This window comes from Neophocaena asiaeorientalis, unplaced genomic scaffold, assembly GCF_003031525.2.
Source record: "Neophocaena asiaeorientalis asiaeorientalis breed wild unplaced genomic scaffold, Neophocaena_asiaeorientalis_V1.1 scaffold96, whole genome shotgun sequence".
In the NCBI taxonomy this organism is placed as follows: domain Eukaryota; kingdom Metazoa; phylum Chordata; class Mammalia; order Artiodactyla; family Phocoenidae; genus Neophocaena; species Neophocaena asiaeorientalis.
In genome coordinates, this window is record NW_020175831.1 from 5,851,361 (window position 1) to 5,861,426 (window position 10,066).

The 10,066-nt window shown below is 39.7% G+C and overlaps 1 pseudogene; it reads right to left on the reverse strand.

Annotated features, from left to right (window-relative positions):
• Positions 1-8,906: 8,906 nt before the first annotated feature.
• Positions 8,907-9,321, reverse strand: LOC112391469 (protein FAM136A pseudogene; annotated as a pseudogene).
• Between the last annotated feature and the right edge of the window lie 745 nt (positions 9,322-10,066).

Genomic DNA, 10,066 nt, shown 5'->3' on the forward strand with positions numbered 1-10,066 from the left:
GTCCGCTAAACCACTGGTGTCTCTGTCGCTGACTCCAGCTCTCCCTTCTGCCTTGAGTCTGGACAAGTACAGGGCTTGCAGGCCTGTGAGGTGCAGCTCAACAGAAGCCCTGAGGTTATTGATTTAGATGCTTTATCTTTCATTTGTTAGCATCTGGGACAAATCCTGACAACAAATCCATGCAGGTATATTATGCGCGCTTCAAATTTGACAAATTCTGGAAAAGCCTGTCTGTCCCCAAAGTGCCATCTCACATCGTACTGGCTTCTCAGTAGATTTGGGGAACAATAAAGAAGAAAATTTCCTTTTTTCTAGTCAGTGGGGGAAATTTGCAAAACTGCTATCTCATGGATGACATTAGTGCTTTTGGATACATCCTAGACTCCACTTCTATAAAGTACAATCATACTCAAAGCCTAGGCCTGTACCTGTATTAGTTTCTTACTGGTGCTTTAACAAGTTACCACAGACTTAATGGCTTAATACAAAGATATTTATTCTTTACTGTATTAGAGGCCAGAAGTCCAAAATGAGTCTTTACAAGGCTAAAATCAAGATGTTGACAGGGCCGGTTGCTTTTGGAAGCTCTGGGGAAGAATCTGTTCCTTGTCTCTTCCAGCTTCTGGTGGCTGTCTGCATTCTTTGGCTTGTGGCCACATCTCTCTAATCTTTGCTTCTGTAGTCAAATTTGCCTCCTTTCTTTTATTAGAATGCTGTGATTTCATTTAAGGCCTACCCAGATAATCCAGCATAATCTCCTCAACTCAAGATCCTTAATGTAATTATCTGCAAAGTCCCTTTTGCCATTTAAAGTAACATTGACAGATTCTGAGGAATAGAACAAGGACATCTTCGGGGGCGTTATTCAGCCTACCCCAGTGGTATTCACAAAGCAGGAGGAGGTGAGTTGCACAGTGCAAAGGTGGGGGAAGTTTAAATGCTGTCGTTAAATAACATGGGATTGAATATTTAGCCAGTTGCTAGAGCTGAGACATCTAAGATGAGTCTCTTACAAATCTGTCATCTTTACTTAAAACAGCACTTGGCATATTGTGCATATGCAAGAAATATTTATTGAATGAATAAATGAATACAGCTCCACTTGGAGCTTGCAGACAGAAGAAAATGAAAGTATCTGAAGAAAATAACTTTGAATTTTTTCATTACATTAAAATCATGCAAGATAGTCTGTTTTGAAACTATTTTTAATAAAGGTTTCCATGAAAATGATTAATTCAGTTAAATGGGAAAATACAACAGGTAACAACTGGAGGGGAAACCAGTTGTTTCCATTCCTCACAGACTCATCCAGTAAGGCATATACCTCTAAAGACAGAGAAAGCGGGAACATAGAAAACCACATAGATGGCCTGCCTCTAGCTTCTTCTTTAGGTTTTTCCATCACACTGTACTGCATCTGGTCACTATTATAATGATGAGTGACTAAAGGTATCATTTAAATTTAGACTCATGTTAGTGCAATGACCTGGATGACTTCAGCGATTTCAGGTGGCCCTAAAATGATCTGACTTTGGAACAACAAAATCCTATCTCAGCTAAACCCTGGTTTAAAGCAGTATGAAAACCAGAATCCTCTAATATACTTAACTTGAAAGGAGAAGAATATTTGTTTTCAATGGAAAAGTCCAGCTGTTTGTCAATCAGAAAATCCTTCTCTCAGCCCTCCTCTCTAAACAAACTCACCTATTCTCATTAGCATGTGAACTTGTTGCCTAAATGAGCCAATTGAGATTTAAAAAAAAAAAAAAGGTACATTCTCATCAATTTCATCCTTAGGGAGCAGGAGGAAAATGTCACAAAAAACCACAAAAGAGCCTGTATGAATCTGAAATAAAGCTCTTATTTAAGAGTGAGAATATAGAGATGTTATGGAAACTCCCTGGGAGCAAGTACATGCCTGTACACCCGGCTAACGACATTCTTACACAAATCGGAATTGACAGGGAATATGTCTTCTGTGCTGAGGCCAGAGCTGGGAATGGTTAGTGCTGAGTGAGTGACATCTGTTGTCTACCACCAGGAGTAGAAATCTGAACACTTCTGCCAGTACAAGTGGGTTCTGTTTTGATGACCTGTTAGTGAAACAAAAATACTGATGTTTAAAGGTAGTGGGTTTTTATTTTTCTGTTACGTTTTCCCTTGGCAAAAATCCAAACAATGCAAGAGTCTTCAAAAAGCATTTCTAAATGATAACAGAGAATGTAAATCTGTATTTTTTGTCATCCACACTACCTTTACCACCTGTATATTACTGCTCATAGCCATTGTATTAATGCATTTCTCTGTGAGGGCTCTTTATTCCAAGTGGTTGTCTTTCCTTGATGAGTCATCAAAGCATGCAATAGGAATGTTCTTGGCATGTTACATAACGAGACAGATTCTTCAGGTTCTGCTGTGACCACTTATCAATGTTTAGAGAAATTAGTAGGTACCATTCAATACCAGGAAGAAAATTTTACTATTAGGTGAAAAATCATTCATAGAATTCAAAGGTTGATAGAAAAGGATTTGTATAGCAGTAACCAGGACTAAAAGTTAAGTACTGAATTTCTGTTTCTCAGTAAAGTTAATGAAGAATATGTAAATTGCGGGCTTCCCTGATGGCGCAGTGGTTGAGAGTCCGCCTGCCGATGCAGGGGACACGGGTTCGTGCTCCGGTCCGGGAGGATCCCACATGCGGCGGAGTGGCTGGGCTCGTGAGCCATGGCCGCTGAGCCTGCGCGTCTGGAGCCTGTGCTCCGCAACGGGAGAGGCCACAACAGTGAGAGGCCCACGTACCACTAAAAAAAAAAAAAAAAAATGTAACTTGCATAAAATGTTATCAACATTTACCATCCACCATTTGTAATTTCATCCACCATGACATCAGTGACCACACTGTGGAAATGGATGAAGACCATCCACATGAGCACAAAGGCTATTTATTCAGAGGCTGCTATATAGCAGGGGAGCCACCATCACTTGCCTTTGGCAGAAACCCAAAGGCAGATAGGAGGGTGGGAAAGTTCTATATTGAAAAATTTTTTTCAGATATGCTTGGATTGGGAACTGTTGACATGGGGAAGATGGAGGTATGCTAACTAGAAGCAGTATATCCTACACGTTTAGCTTGGGAAGTATATTTGGCTTTCTTTGGATGGTCCTGAGTTGGAAATCGAGGCAAAAATGAGGAAGCTGGCAGCCATTGACTGAGTCCTGGCAGTTCTGGGCTGATTGCTGCAGAGGTTGTGGGCGAGAGTTCTGTCGTCATATATGGTATGGCCATTGTCTGTTTGTCCATTCAATCTCTTAACATGAAAACCAGAATATGAAAAAAAACCCAAAAAAAAGCCAGAAGATTCAAATCTGCTGAAAAGGCATCAGCATGCTTGAAAAGTTAGTTGTTATTTAAGAACGTCATGCCTGAAGACAATGATTTAACACACGCAGCAGCAAAAGGTGCATTTTCCCATCACTATGTGAAGCATAACTTTCATTCAGGTCACATGTATCTACTTCTAAATTACTTTTGCTCATATTGAGTCCAACTTTCTTACACGTACACTAACATGTAGCAATACTGTTAGTGTGTTGGCTCCATTAGCAAAAGAACTTTGTATATAATTAAAATAATGTCAATTTTTAAAAATTGAAGTACAGTTGATTTACAATGTTTCAGGTATATGGCAAAGTGAATCAGTTATACATCTATCTATGCATCTATCCTTTTGCAGATTCTTTTCCATTATAGGTTATTACATAGTTCCCTGGGCTATACAGTAGGTCCTTGTTGTTTATTTTATATATAGTAGTTTGTATATGTTAATATCAAGCTCCTAATTTATTTCTCCCCCGCCCCCCTTTCCTCTTTGGTAACCATAAGTTTGTTTTCTATGTCTGTGAGTCTCTTTCTGTTTTGTAAATAAGTTCATTTGTATCATATTTTAGATTCCACATATAAGTGATATCATATGGTATTTGTCTTCCTACTTACTTGATTTAGTATGATAATCTCTAGGTCCATCCATGTTGACACAAATGGCATTATTTCATTCTTTTTTATGGATGAGTAATATTCCATTGTGTGTGCATGTGCGTGTGTGTGTGTGTGTGTGTGTATCACATCGTCTTTATCCATTCGTCGATGGACACTTAGGTTGTTCCATGCCTTGGCTATTGTAAATAGTGCAAAATAATGACAACTTCATACCAGTGTCATAAGATGCTTCACATAGAAAATCAATTGAAATAATTCCAAAAGTAGTTCAATTTTTCATCCAATTCGTGTAATTGAAGTAAAGCATTTAGCAATTAATTATGTCAAAAGTGAAATATTGGGCTTCCCTGGTGGCGCAGTGGTTGAGAGTTCTCCTGCCGATGCAGGGGACACGGGTTCGTGCCCCGGTCTGGGAAGATCCCGCATGCCGCGGAGCGGCTGGGCCCGTGAGCCATGGCCGCTGAGCCTGTGCGTCCAGAGCCTGTGCTCCGCAATGGGAGAGGCCACAACAAGTGAGAGGCCCACGTACCGCCGAAAAAAAAAAAAAAAAATCACAGTTTTCCAATGGTTATATTCTACTTTTACTATATATCATCATTTGAATTTTAATATTTTTGAGTAGTACTTTGAAGTACTACTCTGTAAATAATTCTAGGTATCTTGCAATGGTATCAAACATTTTTATAACAAGTTCTCTAAATTTTGGTTTCACTTTGCTCAAAATCAATTGGAAATTATTAATCTAAATATTCAATGAGTAGACTGCCAAAAACTTCAGGTTTTGAAGTTTTTAGTGAGTTGCAATTATTGAAAGGAAAACTTCCAAACAGGAAGACACTGAATTTTATTCCTTCAAGCACAAGGAAGGAACTGAACAAATTGAATGCTGAGAGCTCAAACAATGTACATGTAACTTTTAAATTCTCTAACTGAGCTTTGGAGCATCTGGACTTGTAAGAAGAACCTTTACATTTTTTTATCTGAATGGAATGAACGAGAACAACCAATGGTTTTGCAGCATTAAAATCTGGCGAAATTTTCTAAAGAATTATAGAGACCATTTATTGGACACACTTTGTCTTATAAATCCTTTTTGTTGCTTAAGGCACTAGAATCGATAACAAAGGAACAGTACCTGTGAAAATATTGTGCTGAAATTTTACACATTTCACAACAAAAACAGTGTTAGATTTTTTTTTATTGCGGTACGCGGGCCTCTCACTGTTGTGGCCTCTCCCGTTGCGGAGCACAGGCTCCAGCCACGCAGGCCCAGCGGCCATGGCTCACGGGCCCAGCCGCTCCACGGCATGTGGGATGCTCCCGGACCAGGGCACGAATCTGTGTCCCCTGCATCGGCAGGCGGACTCTCAACAACTGTGCCACCAGGGAAGCCCCAGTGTTAGATTTTAGAATATCCTCCATTTAGAATTTGCCCCAAATTACCAGGTACCTCAGCACTTGCAGAGAAAGTAGTTTCTCAATTGAAAATATTATGGTCTATGAGGAAGAAGCAATTGAAGATGTCAACAATCTAAATGTACTTATTGTAAACTGCAACTTCAAAGAATATTGTAGGCAATTTTAAGAAAAAAGAATGAAAAATATTAAGACCATACTAAGAAGTATACATTTCAGAAAATGTCTCTCAGTGTGTCCAAATTTCCTTTTTGTAAGGAAACCAGCCAGATTGGATTAGATTTCACTTTTAATTTGCCTCTTAAAAGGAATTATCTTCAAATACAGTCACATTCTGATATTCTGGGGGTTAAGACTTTAACATATGAATTTAAGGGGGACACAGTTCAGCCCCTAACAATACCCAAAGTAGTTGAAATTAGGGTCTCAAAGATATTTGTACACCCATGTTCATAGCAATATTATTCACAATAGCCAAAAGGCAGAAGCAACCCAAGTGCCCATCAGCAGATTAATAGATAAACAAAATGGAGTATGTATGTACAATGGAATATTATTCAGCCTTAAAAAGGAAATACATTCTGATACGTGGTACAGCATGGATGAACCTTGGGAACATCATGCTAAGTGAATTAAAACAGTCACAAAAAGACATATGCTGTCTGATTCTACTTACATAAGTCATCTATACAATTTATAGAAACAGAAAGAACAAGGTTGGTTCCCAGAGGCTGTGGGGAGGGAGGAATGGGGAGTTAGTGGTTTGTTTGTTTGTTTTGTTTTGTTTTTAACATCTTTATTGGGGTATAATTGCTTTACAATGGTGTGTTAGTTTCTGCTTTATAACAGTGACTCAGCTATACATATACATATATCCCCATATCTCCTCCCTCTTGTGTCTCCCTCCCACCCTCCCTATCCCACCCCTCTAGGTGGTCACAAAGCACCGAGCTGATCTCCCTGTGCTATGCAGCTGCTTCCCACTAGCTATCTATGGAGTTAGTGTTTAATGGGTACAGAGTTTCAGCTTTGCAAGGTGAAAAGAGTTCTGGAGATTGGTTGCACAACAATGTGAATGTACTTAACACTACTGAACCGTACACCTAAAAACGGTTAAGATGGTAAATTTTATGTTGTGTATACTTTAAATTTAAAAATTAGATGTATACACATGTTGAACCATTGTTAATTTCCTTGTTCTGATAATGTACTATATTTATGTAAGATGTAACCATTTAGGGACACTGAGTGAAAGGTACAGGGGACCTCTCTGTACTATCTTTGCAATTTCCTGTGAATCTATAATTACTTCAAAGCAAAAGGTTTCTTAAAATTATATTCTTGTGTTGAAAAAAAGGTAAGGAAGTTGGAGGCTGCCAGTTCAATCTCTTGGACTAGGATAACAGAACTTCATGAAGACAGAAATTAAAACGTTTAACCACAGCCTACCCATGGGGGTAACTTTGATCAGAAAGAAGCTTACATGCTGGGACCCAGCAGGACCAAGTAACCCATATAATGACTATTAGAAGTTATTAGCCATCAAGGAAAGCTGAATTAACAAGCTTTCTCTTTGGCATCGAGGCTTTGGTAATGATGGCCTCCTATTGAGCAAAGTTCCAAACAATATTCCCCTGCCTGTCAAATGCCTAATTTTCCCAACCGTAAACCATAAAACATAGCTCAGATTCTCTCCATGCATATCACCCAGTATCACGCTGTGAGGGCACAACTGGTAGTATTGCCTCTGGCCAAGGCCAGATTGCATCAGCAGGCTTTTCCCTCCAAATTCATATAGAAGATTTACACTTCTCTTGGGGAAAAAATTAGTCTCCTCACCCTCAAACTGGAATCTAAAAACATCTAAAAGTTATGGCTGCAGTGTGTCTCAACTACCAACTCTCTTTTTTCCTTTAAAAAAAAAATTTTTTTTTAAATCCCCTACCCGTATCTTGCCCTTCCCCCCTTCCCTCTACCCACTGGTAACTACTGGTTTGTTCTCTATATCTGTGAGTCTGCTTTTTTGTTATAGTCACTAGTTTTTTGTATTTTTTAGATTATACATGTAAGTGATATCATACAGTATTTGTCTTTCTCTGTCTGACTTATTTCACTTAGCATAATGCCCTCCAATGTTCTTATTGACATTTTGTTAAATGTTTTTTTTTTCTTTTTTTGGAAGAAAAATTAAGTCTTATTTATTTTTAAAACCAAACCAGTAGGAAAATATATCACAGTCTTGAAGCAGCAAACAGACAGGCTATATTATCAAGTAATAAGTTGGTAAAAACACAAGGTCCTTAATAAAACGATAAAGTGCCAGAACTGGGGCAGGAACAATGCATGTTGCCAAAGTGGTATTTGGTAACGTAGGGCTGTCCCATTTTTTGCTCTAAAGGAGTCACAGCTTGCCCCTGAGTTGCCGACTTTTTCTCCTTTGACCTTTGTGTTGCCAAGGGATTGTTTCAACAGAGCTCTGTTATTGCAGGGGGCAAAGTAAGCAATACTGGGTTTAGGCTTTCATTCTACTTGTTTTATGAAAACCAGATTTATCCAAAGCCAGTACTTCATAACTCTTAATTAAGCAGCTAACAATTCCTCTTTTGCTGTTCATTTCTAATACTGGCATATAGCACAATCACAATCCCCTTTCCCTTCAAGGGTGAGTGTCACTGCAAGATTGTCTTGTCACTCAGCTGACTCTACTGCAGACAGCCTCAGGGCTCATCATGGCTGCCAGTTAGAGGGAAGGTTTGCTTCCCCTACCAGTATGCTAGCACTTCTTATATTTTTGCAGGGTCTCCAGGCTGAAAGATGTCATGTGTGAGAATTTTAAGAAATGTGCATCCACATTTTGACGGCAGAAATGAATATCCGCAAGGACCCTTTCAAAATTTTTATCCAAACTACCTCTCCCAACTCTACATCTTAAAAGTAACTTCATGCCCTTGTATGTAAAACAAAACCAAGCAAAACAAATCCCCAGAAGCCCCCTTTCCCCTTCTAAATTAGTGACCTCATGGATTTTGTTTCCAGTTTGTGGAAAATGTTGTAGTGATCCTTCTGGTAAACAGGAGATTGGCAACAAATAGAAACACCTCTCCTCACATTCCACCAGCTCATAAGCAGGTCAGGTGAACCTGCCAGCCTGCTGGTATCTGTGTACTAAGAGAAGCTGGTACCTTGGAGGGCTCTGGTTTGGTACAAGGGAGGCTCCCTGTTGCCAGGAAAAGCACTTGAAATTCAGGCTCATGAAATTCAGGCTCACAAAAACTCTCCTGTGCTATCTCTGACCCAAATTTTAGCACCAGGTTTTTTCACTTCCTAGGATTCAAACACAAAGGAACCAGTGTCCAGAGGCAAGTGGCATAGGCCTTAAACTTGCTGCCACCCTTAATTTCCTCATTCATAAACTTTCCTTAGAAAACCCAAATCCTCATTCCTCTTTTTAAATACATTCCTGCCTTCAACCCCGATGGCCAATAGCAGACATCTATTTCCCAATGGATGAGAGAGACTCCTTCATCTTCTTGGTCATGACTGGGATGAGGTTCATGTGTTCATCCACACACTTGGTCACGCAACTCTCCAGCTGCCGCTTCACCTGAAGCTCTTTACTCCCCGCATCTACTGAATCTTTGGCTTTGTCGTTGCAATGCATAGTGCACCATTCCAGGCGGTCCTGGAACTTCTCCAGCTCGCTGGTCACCAGGGCCGGCGTTGAGCCAGAGGTGCAGGGCAGCGCTCAATGCACTGGTGCACTTGCTGCATGGATGCCTGGCTGTCCTCGCAACAGCCGGTGCTGCACTGGAACATGAGGCCCTGCATCTTCCAATGTTCTCTCTATCCAGCCTCTTTACCATAGAGTTCACTGCCTCCTGCACTCGGAGCTGCTGCAGCTCCGCCATGACAACCCCACTACCCTGCTACCTGCAGCGCCGGCACCCACGTGGACCCCCCTTGTTAAGTGTTTTGAGTTTGTTTTTGTAGGTTTGTTTTTTTTTGCCGTCTTTTGTTCTCTTTCTTTAAATAAACAAATTGTTTATTTAATAAATAATATATTAAATAAGTAAATAATACATAAGGTTTCAGGCTTCAAAGAGTTGATAAATGTTATGGACTGTTACAAGGTGGGCAGTTTGAAAATAGTGATATTTAGACCGGTAGGTATACTGGTTTGTCCAGTGGAATATGTTTTTTCTGATCTGGTTAATCAGTATTGTGCCGTCTTGTGTGGGAGGGTTTTATGTGATATTATTGCTACCCAGTGCATCGTAGTCCATTTCTATTAAGACCACCACCAACATGCCTGACACAAGTGAAGAAAGTTGCATGAATTAAATTCTATGACTTTTAATTCTGAGCCAAATTCTACGCCTTGAATCCTGAATCAAAGTCTAGAACTTTAAGAGACTTGCATTTATTAAAAGAGTGCGGTGAGAGAAGGACTTCCTACCTTTGTTTTTTTTAACCTTTCTTCTTTTGTTCTCTTCTCTTGTGATTTGATGACTATCTTAATGTTAAGTTTGGATTTTGTGTGTGTGTGTGTGTGTGTGTGTGTGTGTGTATCTACGACAGGTTTTTGGTTTGTTCTTACCATGAGGTTTTTATATAGCCATCTGTATATACATGATTGTTTTAAGTTGCTGATCT